The sequence below is a fragment of the Balaenoptera physalus genome (genome assembly GCF_965194825.1).
Source record: "Balaenoptera physalus genome assembly, chromosome: X".
Taxonomy (NCBI): Eukaryota; Metazoa; Chordata; class Mammalia; order Artiodactyla; family Balaenopteridae; genus Balaenoptera; species Balaenoptera physalus.
The window spans coordinates 1,370,269-1,388,146 of record NC_138903.1 but is presented as its reverse complement, the minus strand read 5'-3'; the positions used below and the strand labels follow the sequence as shown (position 1 = coordinate 1,388,146).

Genomic DNA, 17,878 nt, shown 5'->3' with positions numbered 1-17,878 from the left:
GGCGGGGGGTCGGATAGATAGAAGGCAAGAAGGTGACAAAAGACAGATTTCAAGATGGAACCCTGCTCTTTGGAGGAAGAAGCCAGGAACCAAAGATGCAACTCTGGAAGCTGGAAGAGGCAGTGAAATGGATTCCCCCAAGTCCTGCCGACACCTTGATTTTAGCCCTGTGAGACCCGTCTCAGACTTCTCACCCCCAGAACCATAAGGCAGTAAACGTGTGTTGTTTTGGGGTCATTGGTTCCAGCAGCCCAAGAAGCTGATATAAGCCCCCAGTGCTCACTGACCCCGTGTCATGCCCATCTTTGCTGAGGACGGAGAAGCAGCTGCCCATCTCTTCTGAGCCCGACATTTCCTACGACTTCTGGAGCTTTTGCTGTCCCTTCATAAAGCCCAGCGTTGAAATCAATCCAAACACAAAAAGGCAACCCTATCCTTCATTCACTTGGAGCCAGCAAAGTGGGCTGTCATTGCAAATTGGGCTTTTTTTTTTTTTCCTTCTCTGTTTCTCCCTTGCTGACCTGGTCTCTCTCTCTCCCCACAATTATATCTCCTCTCTCCTCCTTGGCTGTTCATTTCTATTCCTACCCATTTAATAACAGCTACACTGTGATCTCCGCCGGTCCCTTGGAAATTAATTTAGTTACCTTCACAGGGAAGTATCGCTTCTGACTTTAAAGTACCAGACGCCGGGGCAGGAATGGGGAGGGAGTTAGCCCCCAGCCAAGGGCACAGATGCTGAGCAATCAGAGCTCCCTCCAGCCCCAGGGTTGTGCTGCAGACCACATTAGTAATTGATGCTCTGAGCCGGCTTCCCGGGCGGAGATGCGAGCTCCGTCCTTTGGACCATTCTGCAAGTTGTTCAGGGTCTGTGCGTTTGTCAGTGTGAAGGATGAACTGGAGCACAAAGAAAGAAAAGAAAAAACAAAAAGAAATGCCTTCCTTGAAATAAGATAGAAGGGCAGCGTGTAGGTGTGACAGCTCTAGATAGAGGTGTGCACCTGTACAGGCACATCACCTTATTCTGTCTGCATTACCTGATTTTCTGCATTGGGAGCTTTTGGATAAGGGCAGCCTGGGTGGGATGGGGAGAGACCCTCAAGGCGTCTCTCTCTGATCTTCCCCTCTCAACGCCGAGAGCAGAGGCATCTTACATTCTGAAGTCATCGGTGAGATGAATTTTTAAATGGTGCGTTTTTGTAAAAGGTCAGGGTCCTACAAGGACCCTGCTGCGTGAGACGTGACCGTGAGCCCCAGGTACCCAGGAACACACCTTCCCTGGAGGCCTGGGTGATGCTAAGGTCAGCTTTTGAGACCCAGAGGCTGATTCCGAGATGGTTCTGTGTGGGAGCCTGGATCTTTGGGGCGCTGTTCCCCAGCAGTCTGTTTCTGCATCAAAAATTCTGTCCTTTAAGATGACATCATCTTCTAGACCTGGGTGTCTCAGCCTCAGCCCACTGACATTTGGGGCTGGATGACCCTCGGATGTGGGGCATCCTGTGCACTGCGGGGTGTGGAGCTGCATCCCTGGTCTCCACCCACCAGGTGCCAGGAGCTCCCCCTCCCAGTTGTGACAGTGGGAAATGTCCCCAGACATTGTCAACTGTCTCCTGGGGGTAGAGTCTTCCCCGGTTTCTAACCATTATCATAGATAAATAGATACAGATGGCAGACTATATTTAGATAGATGGACAGATGGATGGATGGATTAAAGAGATAGATAATTAGATAGATAGATACAGATGATAGGTAGATGATAGATCGATAGATGATTGATAGAAGATTTTATTAGATAATAAAGATAAGATAGAGATGGATAGATGATAGATTAGATAGATATTGATAGATAGATGCCAGATAATAGATGACAGATAGTAGATAGATGCTAGATAACAGGTAGATGATAGATAATAGATGTAAATACACGTAGACATGGATCTGAATGTCTACACAGACACGAACACAGAGACTGAGGACAACCAAGGAGAGACATGAAGTCTGAGAGGAACAGAAGCAGGTAGAGTCGACAGAGGGTCAGAGAAGGGGTGACATTGAAGCAGACCTCCCTGATGGAGGGGGTGGGCCCTGCATCTACCTGGGGTGCAGGGCGCTCCATGCGGGGGGCGGGCAGGATGTGTGAAGCCCCCTGAGGCAGGGCTTGGCTTGGTGATTCCAGCAGCAAGGAGACTGTGTCGCTGGAGTGGGTGTCGTGAGGCAAAGTCCAGGAGGATGACCTCCCTTGGGTTGAAAAGCTCTGTCCCTCCGTCGGCCCCAGCGTCTGAGAATTGAGGGTAACGGGGGGTATTCACCGGGGGAGGGGAGAACAGGGGACCAGAGGAAGGGCTGAGCCTAAACAGACCGTGCGGGATGGAAGGCAGGTCTTAGGGGGAAACACAGGCATCGGTGAATCACGCAGAACCCACCTCCCGACCACCCAGGGCACCACCCACGGCCGGAGCCTGTGGGCACTGGGTGATGCGGGGTCACCTGGGACCCTGTGTGGGCACCTTCCGACCTCCTTCAAGCTGCTGAAGTGCTGGCCTCAGGCTCGTGGAGAACGCCAGCAAGGGTCCGGATGGATGACGTTACACGTCTGGCATCAGTGGATTTTCATTCTGCCTCCCCCACCTCCCCAGACCACAGCGCTTCTCAGCAAGGACGTAGCGTGATTGACCGGCGCCCGGGAAATAGCAACAGGTGGGGGAGTGGGCAGGTCACAGGGGCTGAGAGGCTCCCGGGAAGGAAGCCACCGCAGGGATACGGCCAGAGGGAGAGAAGGGCCAGAAAGTGAACCCGACCCGGGAAGAGATGGCTCATGGTCCTAAGTGGGAAGCAAAAGCCAGGGGTGGAACCAGTGTACCGGATGGTGGAGCAGGGACCCTCAGGGTAGAGAGAAGATTGACAGCCTGCGGATAAATGGCGGCGCTTCCTCTTGGCTCTTGGGGAGCTGGTCAGAGGTCACGGCCTCCCACGGAGATGGTCGTAGGTCAGCATATCCCAAGGCTCCTTGTGAAGTTGAAAGAAGACTCTGTGGGGACTTCCCCGGCGGTCCAGTTGTTAGGATTCGATGCTTCCACTGCAGCAGGCACTGGTTCGATCCCTGGTCCGGGAACTGAGATCCTGCATGCCGTGTGGCTTGGCCAAAAAAAAAAAAAAAAAAGAGAGAAGAAAAGAAAGAAGACTCTTGGCCTCCAACCACAGCCTGAAAACCCAGACGGGAGAAGTGGGAAGGGTGCGGCTGATTTGGAGAAAAGAAGGTAAGTCTTATTGTGGACGTACGGACTTTGCACAAGGCGTCAGAGGTAGACACCTGGCCTTTACTTTATATGATGAACACCTCAAGGTGCTTCAGGGTGTGTGAGTGTATGTGCATGTGTGTGCATGGGTATGAGTACCTGTACCTGTGTGCCATGCGTGGATGAATTTATGTTCACGTGCATGCATGCCTATGTGCACATGTGCACCTGAGTGTGGATGTCTGCCTGTGTAAATGTATGTGCATGTGAGCAATGCACATGTGCATTTTATGTGCATGTGTGCATGCATGAATGTGTGTGCATGAATAAATATATGTGTGCAGGTGTGCAGTGCATGCATGCACTTATGCATATGTGTGTGTGCGTGGGTGTGCATGAGTGTACATGTGCAGGTGTACAGTGCATGTATGTTTGCATGCCTGTGTGGGTGTGTGTGCATACGTGCTGTGCATATGTACGATCCATACATGCATTCATGTTTTCATGCAGGTGTCAATGAGTGTGCATGGGTGTGTGGATGCCTCAGGTACGTGTGTGCATGCATGTGTGTGTTGATGCCCTTGTGTGTGCGTTCACATGTGCATTGATGCCCTTGTGTGTGCGTGCATATGTGGGTGTGCTTGAGTGTACGTGTGCAGGTGTACAATGCATGTATGTTTGCATGCCTGTGTGGGTGTGTGCATACGTGCCATGCATATGTGCGATTCATGCATGCACTCATGTTTTCATGCACGTGTGAATGAGTGTGCATGGGTGTGTGGATGCCTTAGGTACGTGTGTGCATGCACGTGTGCGTTGATGCCCTTGTGTGTGCATGCATGTGTGGGTGTGCATGAGTGTACGTGTGCAGGTGTACATGTATGTTTGCATGCCTGTGTGGGTGTGTGCATACGTGCTGTGCATATGTGCGAATTATACATGCACTCATGTTTTCATGCACGTGTGGATGAGTGTGCATGGGTGTGTGGATGCCTTAGGTACGTGTGTGCATGCACGTGTGCGTTGATGCCCTTGTGTGTGCATGCATTGTGGGTGTGCATGAGTGTACGTGTGCAGGTGTACAGTGCATGTATGTTTGCATGCCTGTGTGTGTGTGCACATACGTGTCGTGCATCTGTGCGATTCATACATGCATTCATGTTTTCATACAGGTGTGGATGCCTCAGGTACGTGTGTGTGTGTGCACATGTGTGTTGATGCCCTTGTGTGTGCGATGCCTGTGTGCTGGGGCGTGAGTGGATGTGGGGAAAACAGAGCTACAAGGCCTCAGACCCTGACCCCCGGAGCCGCCCCCTTGGAGGAAGAGCCGATCGTGACCCCAGATGGAGGGGCAGAGGGGGTGCACAGGGAAGGGTCGGCACCCACGTGCGGTGAAGGCCGCTTTGAAATCCACGCGGCGAGCTGCACAGGCAGAAAGAGGGAAGCACGGCTAACAGTGATCGAAGAAGTGGCCTTTGGACCCAACCAACGCGTTCCAGGCTCCCGGCTGCAAACACGGGACGGGAGTTCAGCTGAGAGTTTGGGATCGGAGCTGAAGAAGTTCTCCAAGGAACCTTTCTTTCCTGCAATCTCCAAGGCAAGGGGTCCTGGCAGGAGAAGGTGTGGACGGAGGATGGAGCAGGGGCGTGCGTGTGACCCGGAGGTACGGAACTCACTAGACAGGCCTGTGGGCACGGGGCAGAGGAACCCGAAAACAGCCCAGTTTCCATGAAAACAGTTTGTAGGGGAGCTGGGGATTAAACGCCAGCAGGCTCATTCACGGTGCACGGTGATGAAGCCGGGCTGGTGTCTTCGGGCGCCGAGTTTTCTACCGCGTGTCCGCATCTGCCCCCGTGCCCGTGTCAGCCCTGCTCTGGCATCAGCGGCTGTCACACGTGTCCCAGAAAACGCACGTGTGTGTGTGTGTCTGTTTCCTGCAGGCGTGACGGCACCGAGTCCCAAGCCCTGGTGTCCTGGCTTTCTGACCCCAAATGCCGTTTAGGGAAACTCACTGTGTACTTTCTCGTCCCTAAGTCGGTCTACCCACAAGAGAACTGTTTTGTTTTCCCCGCCTCCCAGCGATAACCCAAACCTTGGCATTGAAGGAACGGGAGGAATCTTGCTAAAAACTGAAGGGAGAGATTCAAGGGAAGGGAGAGGAGAGAAACATAAAATTCTGTGGTGGCCCCGAATCACATTTCATGTCCCCGGGAGCGCGTGTTGTCATATTTGTACGTGTTCAGAAACGACTGGCGTGATTGTTTTCATCACCCCCTCGGTCCTTATGGCAAGTATTTTTCCCGGACGGTGGTATTGCTTCGCTGGCATTTTATGCTGCTTTTGTAAATTTAGAGAAGCCCGAGCCCCATTATCTGCAAACAAAGTTAACATTTTGTGATGAAACTCCAAAAAAGAGCCTCCATCAACCGTCTGCCCCATCTGTACCTGAAATTGTGGTCGACCGTTACACCTATGTTCTTACCTGATACACACAAGCATCTTAGGAGAAACATTTCACTTTACCCATTTTACAGATGAGGAAACAGAACCTCAGTGAGCGGGGTTTTTTGCACACGATGCTATACAACCACTTTCGACAGGGCTCACATCACTTGGGTTAAAAAAAAAAAAATAGTAACCATTTGTGATGCCCGTGATGGCAGTTATAAAAATTACACCATAGCATACGATGAGGTTGAACTTCTCAGGATCTTTTTCCAAAATGACCACAAAAATGCCTTACTTTTTTAAAAAATTGAAATATAGTTGATTTATAATGTTTCAGGGGTACAGCAAAGTGATTCATTTATACATGTATATGTTTATATTTCAGATTCTTTTCCCTTATAGGTTATTACAAGATAGTGAGTAGAGTTCCTTGTGCTATACAGTAGGTCCTTGTTAGTTGTCTATTTTATATATAGTAGTGTGTATCTGCTAATCCCAAATTCCTAATTTATCCCTCTCCCCTGACCTCCGCCATTTCCCCTTTGGTAATCATAAGTTAGTTTTCTATATCTGCCTGACCTTTGGATGCAATGGTTTAATTATCATTAAAAAATGTTGTTTTGTTCCTTATTAGTCTTTAAAAACCCCACTGAGTCTAGATGAGACGTGATGGAACCTAAGGGCCTTAGCTATACCTTAAAAGGCAACTTCGGGATGATTTTAGATGCTGAAGGTCAGAGGTTCGAAAGCTCTTTCTGTAAAGGGGCAGATTGTCAATATTTTGGGCTCCACAGGCCAGAAGTCCCTCTTACAGCTACTCAGGTGTTTTAGGAAGGCAGCCGTGGACATTATGTCCATGCACAGACCTGGCTGTGTACCAGTAAAACTTTATTTACACAAGGAAGCGCGGGCCGGATTTGGCCCACGTGTCACAGTTTGCAGACATGCACTTGTGTGGGTGTGGTGCTGCCCTGTGCAGAGGGCAGTCCTATCAGACAGAAAAATGCATTCGCCTTTGGGGATGTTACTTACTTTTGTCCTCATTCAAGAGCTCGATATCGGTATTCGTCGTTTTTATTTTTCCCGAGGTTAAAGTGTTTAAGCGATAACGCATCACCCCAGGAAGCTCGGAGACCCGTGAGAAGCAGGGAGGGAGCAGTTTGGGGACAGTGGGTCACGTGTGGTGCCCCCCTTCCCCCGCGTCCCTGGGGAGATGAGCTAATTTGGGGTCAGTGGAGATGGATTTTGCTCCATTGATCTTCGGTAGAAGGAGGTCTCGCCCCTGGAGGGACAGCCAGCAGCCAGGCCTGAGATACTTATGCTAATCTATTCGCTGATTCCCCGCTGCCAGGTCTGCTTTCCTCTACAGCTTCAGAGCCTTGCTGGCCCCTCCTCAGCCCCCCCCCACCCCCCCGACCCCCAGGCAAGGGAGAGAAAGGCAGAGAGGGCTGTCGCTCACTGGAAAGAATAAATGGAGAGAATAGGAGAAGCAGAACCTTAATTTACGGACCAATGCGGGCACCATCTCTGTTCCGCAGTGGCCTGCAGGGAAGCATGGGGACCACAGCTCATACCACGCAACAAAGGCCCCGCCGTGGTTCCCAAGGACTTTGGGGAACCTGGTCATTGAGGCAGAGTCCAGAACTCATGCCCTCTGGCTGGACACAGGCTTGTCCATCCACCCCAGTGAGTCTCACTATCATTTTCTGTGTCAGTCAGGGTTCTCCAGGGAAACAGAACCAACAGGAGATTAGATACATAAGTGAAAGAAAGAAAGAAAGAAAGAAAGAAAGAAAGAAAGAAAGAAAGAAAGAAAGAAAGAAAGAAAGAAAGAAAGAAAGAAAGAAAGAAAGAAAGAAAGAAAGAAAGAAAGAAAGAAAGAAAGAAAGAAAGAAAGAAAGAAAGAAAGAAAGAAAGAAAGAAAGAAAGAAAGAAAGAAAGAAAGATGATAGAGACAGGTGATAGATAAATAGATACATAAGAAGATGATAGATAATAGAATAGATATGATGGGTAGGTAGATGATAGATACATAGATAGAAAGATTGATAGATGATAGGTGATAGATAAATAGATTGATGATAGATTAGATAGATAAATGAATACACAGATGATAGGTAGATAGATGATAGCTGAGACAGATAGATAGAAAATATTGATAGATGATAGATAAATGAATGATAGATTAGACATAGATAAAAGAATAGATAGATTATAGATAGATGAATAAATAGATGATAGATAGGTGGATAGAAAGATTGATCGATGATAGATCAATGATAAATAAATAGATTGATAAGTAGGTAAATGAATACATAGATAATAGACAGATAGATATTTAAGGATTTGACTCACATGACTGTAGGGGCTGGCAAGTCCAAAGTCTTTAGCTTAGATCAGCAGGGAAGAGTTAATGCTGTACTCTGAGTCTGAAAACCATCCGAAGTCAGAATTCCTCCTGAAGGGACCCTCTCTATTTTTCTCTTAGGTCCTTCAACTGATTAGATGTGGCCCACCCACAGCAGGAGGGCAATCTGCTTTACTTAACCTCTCCTGATTTAAATGTTCATCTCATCTTTAAAAAACAAACAAACAAACAAACGCCTTTACAGCAACATCTAGACGATAAGGGTAGACCAAAAACTCGGTGCTACAGCCTAGCCAGTTTGACACATAAAATTAACCATCATACTTCTCTTAGTGTGCCCTGGGGTAAAAACTACTAGGTTGCATTGCAGAGTGCTGGGGTTGATGATGGATGCTTGAGACCTGAAAAGGTCCTGTTTCCTCCGAAATGTGAAAATAAAGGAGCAAAACTATAATTAGCAAGGGTTTAATTCAATTTCTATAAAAGGTAGAATTATGTTCACTGCAACTAAACTAGTAGTTTATCATTTTATTTATAACACTCACATACATTGGCACACATAGAGTTCAAATGTAAAGATCTAGACACAGTTAATTCTTATCGAAACTAACTTATCTAAAATGTCCCCAGAAATGTTTTCAGCAAAAAATATGTATGACATATATATTTATTTACTTATTCTATATACATATTGTATATATATATGCAGACACAATATAGGTATATATGTTATATATAACATATATGTATAGTAGTCATTTGAAGTGTATCCCTAATCTAACTGCTGGTACATATGAATGGGACCTTATTTGGAAATAGGGTCTTTGCAGATGTAATTATTTTAGGATTTCGAGATTATCCTGGGTCAGGGTGGCCTTATGTCCTTACAAGAGACAGAAGAGGAGAGACCCAGACACAGAGGGGAAGCCATGAGAAGACAGAGGCAGAGACGGGAGGGATGTGGCCACAAGCCTAGGGACGCCTGGAACCCCCAGAAGCTGGAAGAGGCGGGAAGGACCCTCCCCTGGAGCCTCTGGAGGGAGCTCAGCCCTGAGGCACCTTGACCTCAGACGTCTGGTCTCCAGGACTGGGGAAGGATCAATCTTTGTTGGTTTCAGCCTCCCAGTTTATGGTCATTTGTTACAGCTGCCCTTGGAAGTCAATATATAGTAGTTTATATCCATGTATATAAGTCTGTGAATAATACTGGGTGAGATAGTACTTTTATATATTTTAGGTAGTGCAGGGTGGGACCTGTCAAAGAAAAGTCTAATGGGAAGAAGAGAGACGTCTGCTGTAGGCAGGGTTCCTGCTGGAAGAAGCCCAGGTTAGGAGTCTAGATCTGGATTTGAATCCCGGCTCTGCCGTTAACCAGCCCGGTGGACTTGAGGGCAGTGCCAGTTGGGAAAGTGGACACCACCTACACCTATGGTCTTGATCGGGTTGAATGAAGTAATGATTCCTTTCTCGGAGCCCACGAAGTCTGCTTTGAAGATGTAAACCGGTGTCAGGTTTTGGAGCAAGAAGTTGAAATCGTCCTGCAGAAACTGGAGGGAAAACAACGTGGTTTTGAATAAGCAAGTGCCAAGATCAAACTGGTGTTTCAGAAAACTGTTTTTTTTCCTGCTTGCCCCATTTCTGCATCATGCGGGACAGGGGATGAGCTCAGTGAGATAGTCAGGTGATGGCTGCTGCTGTTCTCAGACGGCAAATTCATGTTGACCTGTTCCTCATACCTTCCTCTATTTTCAGGAATCACGGCTCAAACCTGTTACATTCCTTAAGCTGATGACTAACGACCAAAGCTATGAGGTTCTAAAGTATTTATGTCATTATTCATTTCAACAGAATTTTCATAGGCACGGGAAATAGTATTCACGTGTGGGACGCACACACACAATGCTTTGTGCACCTGTGATTCTGCAGCTTTCTTAGGAGAGTTCTATGCCCCAAGGCTGGGGTCCTCCAGCATCAAGTGGGGACCCACCCTCCCTACTTGGTGGGTCCGTGCCTCCAATCTACCTTTGGTTAATATTCCCTTGTGCTCCGTGGTCATCATTTTCCTAAATACTAGTTGATCCCAACCTAGAGCAATGCCTTGGTCACACTTTTCTCCTGTCAACTCTCAGGACTGAAGAATGTTCTCCAGCCAGATACCAGACACGTCTGACCTCCTGGGGAATTAGGGTTTACTGTCCCTTAGTATTTTGTTTGCTTTTTTTTGGTTTGTTTTCATTGTGAACCAATATGTTCTTTTTAAAAAATTTTTATTTTATATTGGACTATCGTTGATTTAGAATGTTGGGTTAGTTTCAGGTGTACAGCAAAGTGATTCTGTTTTATAGACATATATATTCTTTTTCAGACTCTTTTCCCTTATAGGTTATTACAAAATATTGGGTATAGTTCCCTGTGCTATAGAGTAGGTCCTTGTTGTTTATCTATTTTATTTTATTTATTTATTTTTGAATTTTATTTTACTTTTTTATACAGCAGGTTCCTATTAGTCATCCATTTTATGCACATCAGTGTAACCATGTCAATCCCAATCTCCCAATTCATCACACCGCCACCCCCCACCAATCCCCGCTTTCCCCCCTTGGTGTCCATACGTTTGTTCTCTACATCTGTGTCGCGATTTCTGCCCTGCAAACCAGTTCATCTGTACCATTTTTCTAGGTTCCACATATATGCATTAATATACGATATTTGTTTTTCTCTTTCTGACTTACTTCACTCTGTATGACAGTCTCTAGATCCATCCACGTCTCTACAAATGACCCAATTTCATTCCTTTTTATGGCTGAGGAATATTCCATTGTATATGTGTACCGCCTCTTCTTTATCCATTCATCTGTCGACAGGCATTTAGGTTGCTTCCATGACCTGGCTATTGTAAATAGTGCTGCAATGAACATTCGGGTGCATGTGTCTTTTTGAATTATGGTATTCTCTGTGTATATGCCCAGTAGTGGGATTGCTCGGTCATATGGTAATTCTATTTTTAGTTTTTTAAGGAACCTCCATATTGTTCTCCATAGTGGCTGTATCAATTTACATTCCCACCAACAGTGCAAGAGGGTTCCCTTTTCTCCACACCCTCTCCAGCATTTGTTGTTTGTAGATTTTCTGATGATGCCCATTCTGACTGGTGTGAGGTGATACCTCATTGTAGTTTTGATTTGCATTTCTCTAATAATTAGTGATGTTGAGCAGCTTTTCATGTGTTTCTTGGGTATCTGTGTGTCTTCTTTGGAGAAATGTCTATTTAGGTCTTCTGCCCATTTTTGGATTGGGTTGTTTGTTTTTTTAATATTGAGCTGCATGAGCTGTTTATATATTTTGGAGATTAATCCTTTGTCCGTTGATTCATTTTCAAATATTTTCTCCCATTCTGAGGGTTGTCTTTTCGTCTTGTTTATGGTTTCCTTTGCTGTGCAAAAGCTTTGAAGTTTCATTAGGTCCCATTTTTTTATTTTTGTTTTTACTTCCGTTACTCTAGGAGGTGGATCAAAAAAGATCTTGCTGTGATTTATGTCAAAGTGTGTTCTTCCTATGTTTTCCTCTAAGTGTTTTATAGTGTCCAGTCTTACATTTAGGTCTCTAATCCAATTTGAGTTTATTTTTCTGTATGGTGTTAGGGAGTGTTCTAATTTCATTCTTTTACATGTAGCTGTCCAGTTTTCCCAACACCAGTTACTGGGAAAAGCTGTCTTTTCTCCTTTGTATATCCTTACCTCCTTTGTCATAGATTAGTTGACCATAGGTGTGTGGGTTTATCTCTGGGCTTTCAATCTTGTTCCATTGATCTATATTTGTTTTTGTGCCAGTACCATATTGTCTTGATTACTGTAGCTTTGTAGTATAGTCTGAAGTCAGGGAGTCTGATTCTTCCAGCTCCGGTTTTTTCCCTCAAGACTGCTTTGGCTATTTGGGGTCTTTTGTGTCTCCATACAAATTTTAAAATGATTTGTTCTAGTTTGGTAAAAAATATCATTGGTAATTGATAGGGATTGCATTGAATCTATAGATTGCTTTGGGTAGTATAGTCATTTTCACAGTATTGAGCCTTCCATTCCAAGAACATGGTATATCTCTCCATCTGCTGGTATCATCTTTAATTTCTTTCATCAGTGTCTTATAGTTTTCTGCATACAGGTCTTTTGTCTCCCTAGGTAGGTTTACTCCTAGGTATTTTATTCTTTTTGTTGCAGAGGTAAATGGGAGTGTTTCCTTAATTTCTCTTTCAGGTTTTTCTTCATTAGTGTATAGAAATGCAAGAGATTTCTGTGCATTAATTTTGTATCCTGAAATTTTACCAAATTCATTGATTAGCTGTAGTAGTTTTCTGGTGGCATCTTTAGGATTCTCTATGTATAGTATCATGTCACCTGCAAACAGTGACAGTTTTACTTCTTCTTTTCCAATTTATATTCCTTTTATTTCTTTTTCTTCTTGATAGTTGTGACTAGGACTTCCAAAACTTTGTTGAATAATAGTGGTGAGAGTGGACATCCTTGTCTTGTTCCCGATCTTAGAGGAAATGCTTTCAGTTTTTCTCCATTGAGAATGATATTTGCTGTGGGTTTGTCGTATATGGTCTTTATTATGTTGAAGTAGGTTCCCTCTATGCCCACTTTCTGGAGAGTTTTTATCATAAATCGGTGTTGAATTTTGTCAAAAGCTTTTTCTGCATCTATTGAGATGATCATATGGTTTTTCTTCTTCAGTTTGTTAATATGGTGTATCACATTGATTGATTTGCATATATTGAAGAAAGCTTGCACCTCTGGGATAAATCCCACTTGATCATGGTGTATGATGCTTTTAATGTGTTGTTGGATTCTGTTTGCTAGTATTCTGCTGATAATTTTTTCATCTATATTCATCAGTGATATTGGTCTGTAATTTTCTTTTTTTGTAGTATCTTTGTCTGGTTTTGGTATCAGGGTGATGGTGGCCTCATAGAATGAGTTTGGGAGTGTTCCTTCCTCAGCAATTTTTTGGAAGAGTTTGAGAAGGATGGGTGTTAGCTCTTCTCTAAATGTTTGTTAGAATTCGCCTGTGAAGCTGTCTGGTCCTGGACTTTTGTTTGTTGGAAGATTTTTAATCACAGTTTCAATTTCATTACTTGTGATTGGTCTGTTCATATTTTCTATTTCTTCCTTGTTCAGTCTTGGAAGCTTATACCTTTCTAAGAATTTGTCCATTTCTTTCAGGTTGTCCATTTTATTGGCATAGAGTTGCTTGTAGTAGTCTCTTAGGATGCTTTGTATTTCTGTGGTGTCTGTTGTAACTTCTCCTTTTTCATTTCTAATTTTATTGATTTGAGTCCTCTCCCTCTTTTTCTTGACGAGTCTGGCTAATGGGTTATCAATTTTGTTTATCTTCTCAAAGAACCAGCTTTTAGTTTTATTGATCTTTGCTATTGTTTTCTTTGTTTCTATTTCATTTATTTCTGCTCTGATAGTTATGATTTCTTTCCTTCTGCTAACTTTGGGTTTTGTTTGTTCTTCTTTCTCTAGTTCCTTTAGGTGTAACATTAGATTGTTTATTTGAGATTTTTCTTGTTTCTTGAGGTAGGCTTGTATAGCTATAAACTTCCCTCTGAGAACTGCTTTTGCTGCATCCCATAGGTTTTGGATCGTCGTGTTTTCATTGTCATTTGTCTCTAGGTATTTTTTGATTTCCTCTTTGATTTCTTCAGTGATCTCTTGGTTACTTAGTAATGTATTGTTTAGCCTCCATGTGTTTGTGCTTTTTATGTTTTTTTCCCTGTAATTGATTTCTAATCTCACAGCATTGTGGTCAGAAAAGATGCTTGATATGATTTCAATTTTCTTAAATTTACTGAGGCTTGATTTGTGACCCAAGATGTGATCTATCCTGGAGAATGTTCCGTGTGCACTTGAGAAGAAAATGTAATCTGCTGTTCTTGGGTGGAATGTCCTATAAATATCAATTAAATCTATCTGGTCTGTTGTTTCATTTAAAGCCTGTGTTTCCTTATTAATTTTCTGTTTGGATGATCAGTCCATTGGTGTAAATGAGGTGATAAACTCCCCCACAATTATTGTGTTACTGTCGATTTCCTCTTTTATAGCTGTTAGCAGTTGCCTTATGTATTGAGGTGCTCCTATGCTGGGTGCATATATATTTGTAATTGTTATATCTTCTTCTTGGATTGATCCCTTGATCATTATGTAGTGTCCTTCCTTGTCTCTTGTAACATTCTTTATTTTAAAGTCTATTTTATCTGATATGTTTATTGCTACTCCAGCTTTCTTTTGATTTCCATTTGCATGGAATATCTTTTTCCATCCCCTCACTTTCAGTCTGTATGTGTACCTAGGTCTGAAGTGGGTCTCTTGTAGACAGCATATACATGGGTGTTGTTTTTGTATCCATTCAGCAAGCCTGTGTCTTTTGGTTGGAGCATTCACGTTTAAGGTAATTATCGATATGTATGTTCCTATTACCATTTTCTTAATTGTTTTGGGTTTGTTTTTGTAGGTCCTTTTCTTCTCTTGTGTTTCCCACCTAGAGAAGTTCTTTTAACATTTGTTGTAGAGCTGGTTTGGTGGTGCTGAATTCTCTTATCTTTTGCTTGTCTGTAAAGCTTTTGATTTCTCCATCCAATCTGAATGAGATCCTTGCTGGGTAGAGTAATCTTGGTTGTAGGTTCTTCCCTTTCATCACTTTAAGTATATCATGCCACTCCCTTCTGTCTTGTGGAGTTTCTGCCGAGAAATCAGCTATTAACTTTATGGGAGTTCCCTTGTATGTTATTTGTTGTTTTTCCCTTGTTGCTTTCAATAAGTTTTCTTTGTCTTTAATTTTTGCCAATTTGATTACTATGTGTCTCGGCGTGTTTCTTCTTAGGTTTATCCTGTATGGGACTCTCTGTGCTTCCTGGACTTGGGTGGCTATTTCCTTTCCCATGTTAGGCAAGTTTTCAACTATAATCTCTTCAAATATTTTCTCTGGTCCTTTCTCTCTCTCTTCTCCTTCCGGGATCCCTATAATGCGAATGTTGTTGCGTTTAATGTTGTCCCAGAGGTCTCTTATGCTGTCTTCATTTCTTTTCATTCTTTTTTCTTTAGTCTGTTCCACAGCAGTGAATTCCACCATTCTGTCTTCCAGGTCACTTATCCGTTCTTCTGCCTCAATTATTCTGCTATTGATTCCTTCTACTGTAGTTTTCATTTCAGTTATTGTATTGTTCATCTCTGTTTGTTTGTTCTTTAATTCTTCTAGGTCTTTGTTAAACATTTCTTGCATCTTCTCGATCTTTGCCTCCATTCTTTTTCTGAGGTCCTGGATCATCTTCACTATCATTCTGAATTCTTTTTCTGGAAGATTGCCTATCTCCACTTCCTTTCCTTGTTTTTCTGGGGTTTTATCTTGTTCCTTCATCTGGTACATAGCCCTCTGCCTTTTCATTTTGTCTGTCTTTCTGTGAATGTGGTTTTCGTTCCACAGGCTGCAGGATTGTAGTTCTTTTTTGCTTCTGCTGTCTGCCCTCTGGTGGATGAGGTTATCTAAGAGGCTTGTGGAAGTTTCCTGATGGGAGGGACTGGTGGTGGGTAGAGCTGGCGGTTGCTCTGGTGGGCAGAGCTCAGTAAAACTTTAATCCGCTTGTCTGCTGATGGGTGGGGCTGAGTTCCCTCCCTCTTGGTTGTTTGTCCTGAGGTGACCCAACACTGGAGCCTGCCCCACTCTTTGGTTGGGCTAATGGCGGACTCTGGGAGGGCTCACGCCAGGGAGTACTTCCCAGAACTTCTGCTTCCAGTGTCCTTGTCCTCATGGTGAGACACAGCCACCCCCGCCTCTGCAGGCGACCCTCCAACACTAGCAGGTAGGTCTGGTTCAGTCTCCTGTGGGGTCACTGCTCCTTCCCCTGGGTCCTGATGTGCACACTACTTTGTGTGTGCCCTCCAAGAGTGGAGTCACTGTTTCCCCCAGTCCTGTCGAAGTCCTGCACTCAAATCCCGCTAGCCTTCAAGGTCTGATTCTCTAGGAATTCCTTCTCCTGTTGCCAGAACCCTAGGTTGGGAAGCCCGACTTGGGGCTCAGAACCTTCACTCCAGTGGGTGGACTTCCATGGTATAAGTGTTCTCCAGTTTGCGTCACCCACCTAGCAGTTATGGGATTTGATTTGATTGTGATTGCGCCCCTCCTACCGTCTCATTGTGGCTTCTCCTTTGTCTTTGGATGTGGGGTATCTTTTTTGGTGAGTTCCAGTGTCTTCCTGTCAATGATTGTTCAGCAGTTAGTTGTGATTCTGGTGCTCTCGCAAGAGGGAGTGAGCGCACGTCCTTCTACTCCGCCATCTTGAACCAATCTCTGTTTATCTGTTTTATATACAGTAGTGTGTATCTATTAATCCCAAACTCCTAATTTATCCCTCCTACCCCTTCCCCCTCTGGTAACCATAAGTTTGTTTTCTATGTCTGTGAGTCTATTTCTGTTTTGTAAATAAGTTCATTTGAATCATTTTTTTTTTAGATTTGGCATATAAACGATATCATGTGATATTTGTCTAAAATCACTCTCTGCTTACTGTAGTTGTTTGAGAAGTGATTAAAAGGAGAATTTCTAAATTGCAAGTGAACTCTGCTTCAATTTAAAAAAATAATTTAATGCAACCTAGTATATATAGCATGGATACACAACAAGGTCCTACTGCATAGCACAGGGAACTATATTCAATATCCTGTGATAAACCATAATGGACAAGAATATGAAAAAGAATAGATATATATATGTATAACTGAATCACTTTGCTGTACAGTGGAAATTAGCACACCATTGTAAAACAACCTTACTTCAGTAAAATTTTAAAAAATAATTTTAAAAGAAGAATTTCTGAAACAATCCCTGACTTTGAATAAAGGCTTTCTCATGCCTTGTTTTTGTTTTTGAAAATGTTCCAAATTGTTCATCATTACTCAGTGTTATCTGTTTACAGGGAAATCAGATGACATTCTACATTACAGGGACATTGCATTAAATCAGATGACATTACAGGGAAATCATGACAAAACAGAAACAGACTCTCAGACATAGAAAACAAACTCAAGGTTACCAAAGGGGAAAGGGGAGAGGGATAAATTAGGAGTTTGGGATTAACAGATACACACTACTATACATAAAAAAGATAAACAACAAGGACCTACTGTATAGCAGAGGAAACTCTACGCAATATTTTATAATAACCTAAATGGGGAAAGAATATGAAAAAGAATAAATATATGTATATGTACAGTAGAATCACTTTGCTTTACACCTGAAACTAAAACAACATTGTAAATCAACTTTGGTCCAATATAAAATAAAAATTAAAGAAAAAAATGTTTTTAATTTAAAAAGTAATAAAGAAGATAGATGGCATCTAGTTGTTCCCACGGACTCTTAGGAACTTTTGGAAACTCACTGAACAACCCTGTTCCTGGGGAAGCAGCAGAGGTCTCATAAATACGCTGACAGCCGTGGGCTCTACGCAGCAGTTTTCCACCAGCCTGTTTCCAAGGAAAGAGGTTTCATTTCTGCGATGAAACGACATAGCCTGATATCTCTGAACAGAAACCTGTTCTGCTTCCGTCTATTTGAAGGGCCTCGAAATGTCCTGAAATCATTTATCTCCTTGTGTGCTTCTCTTAGAGAAATGAGTTTTATATTCTTGTGGGAAAACTGTAATTTTATTTGTAACACAACCTAAGTCATGGGTCCTAGGTTTACATTTCAGAGATGAAATCAACAGCCCGGTGACATTCTAGGATATTTACCTGAGAACTTAGTTCTGTGCCCTTTACAGTGTAGGCTT

General features: G+C 43.5%; 2 long non-coding RNA genes across 2 annotated transcripts in view; both read left to right on the top strand.

Moving 5' to 3' along the window:
* The window catches only part of LOC309652471, a 101,643-nt gene that overhangs the window by 14,429 nt on the left and 69,336 nt on the right, over positions 1-17,878 (top strand). The gene's annotated exons all lie outside the window — the stretch shown is intronic.
* On the top strand, positions 7,181-7,711 carry LOC309651815. The gene is made up of 2 exons (XR_014258421.1): positions 7,181-7,446; positions 7,570-7,711. It is a non-coding gene; the product is annotated as an uncharacterized lncRNA (long non-coding RNA).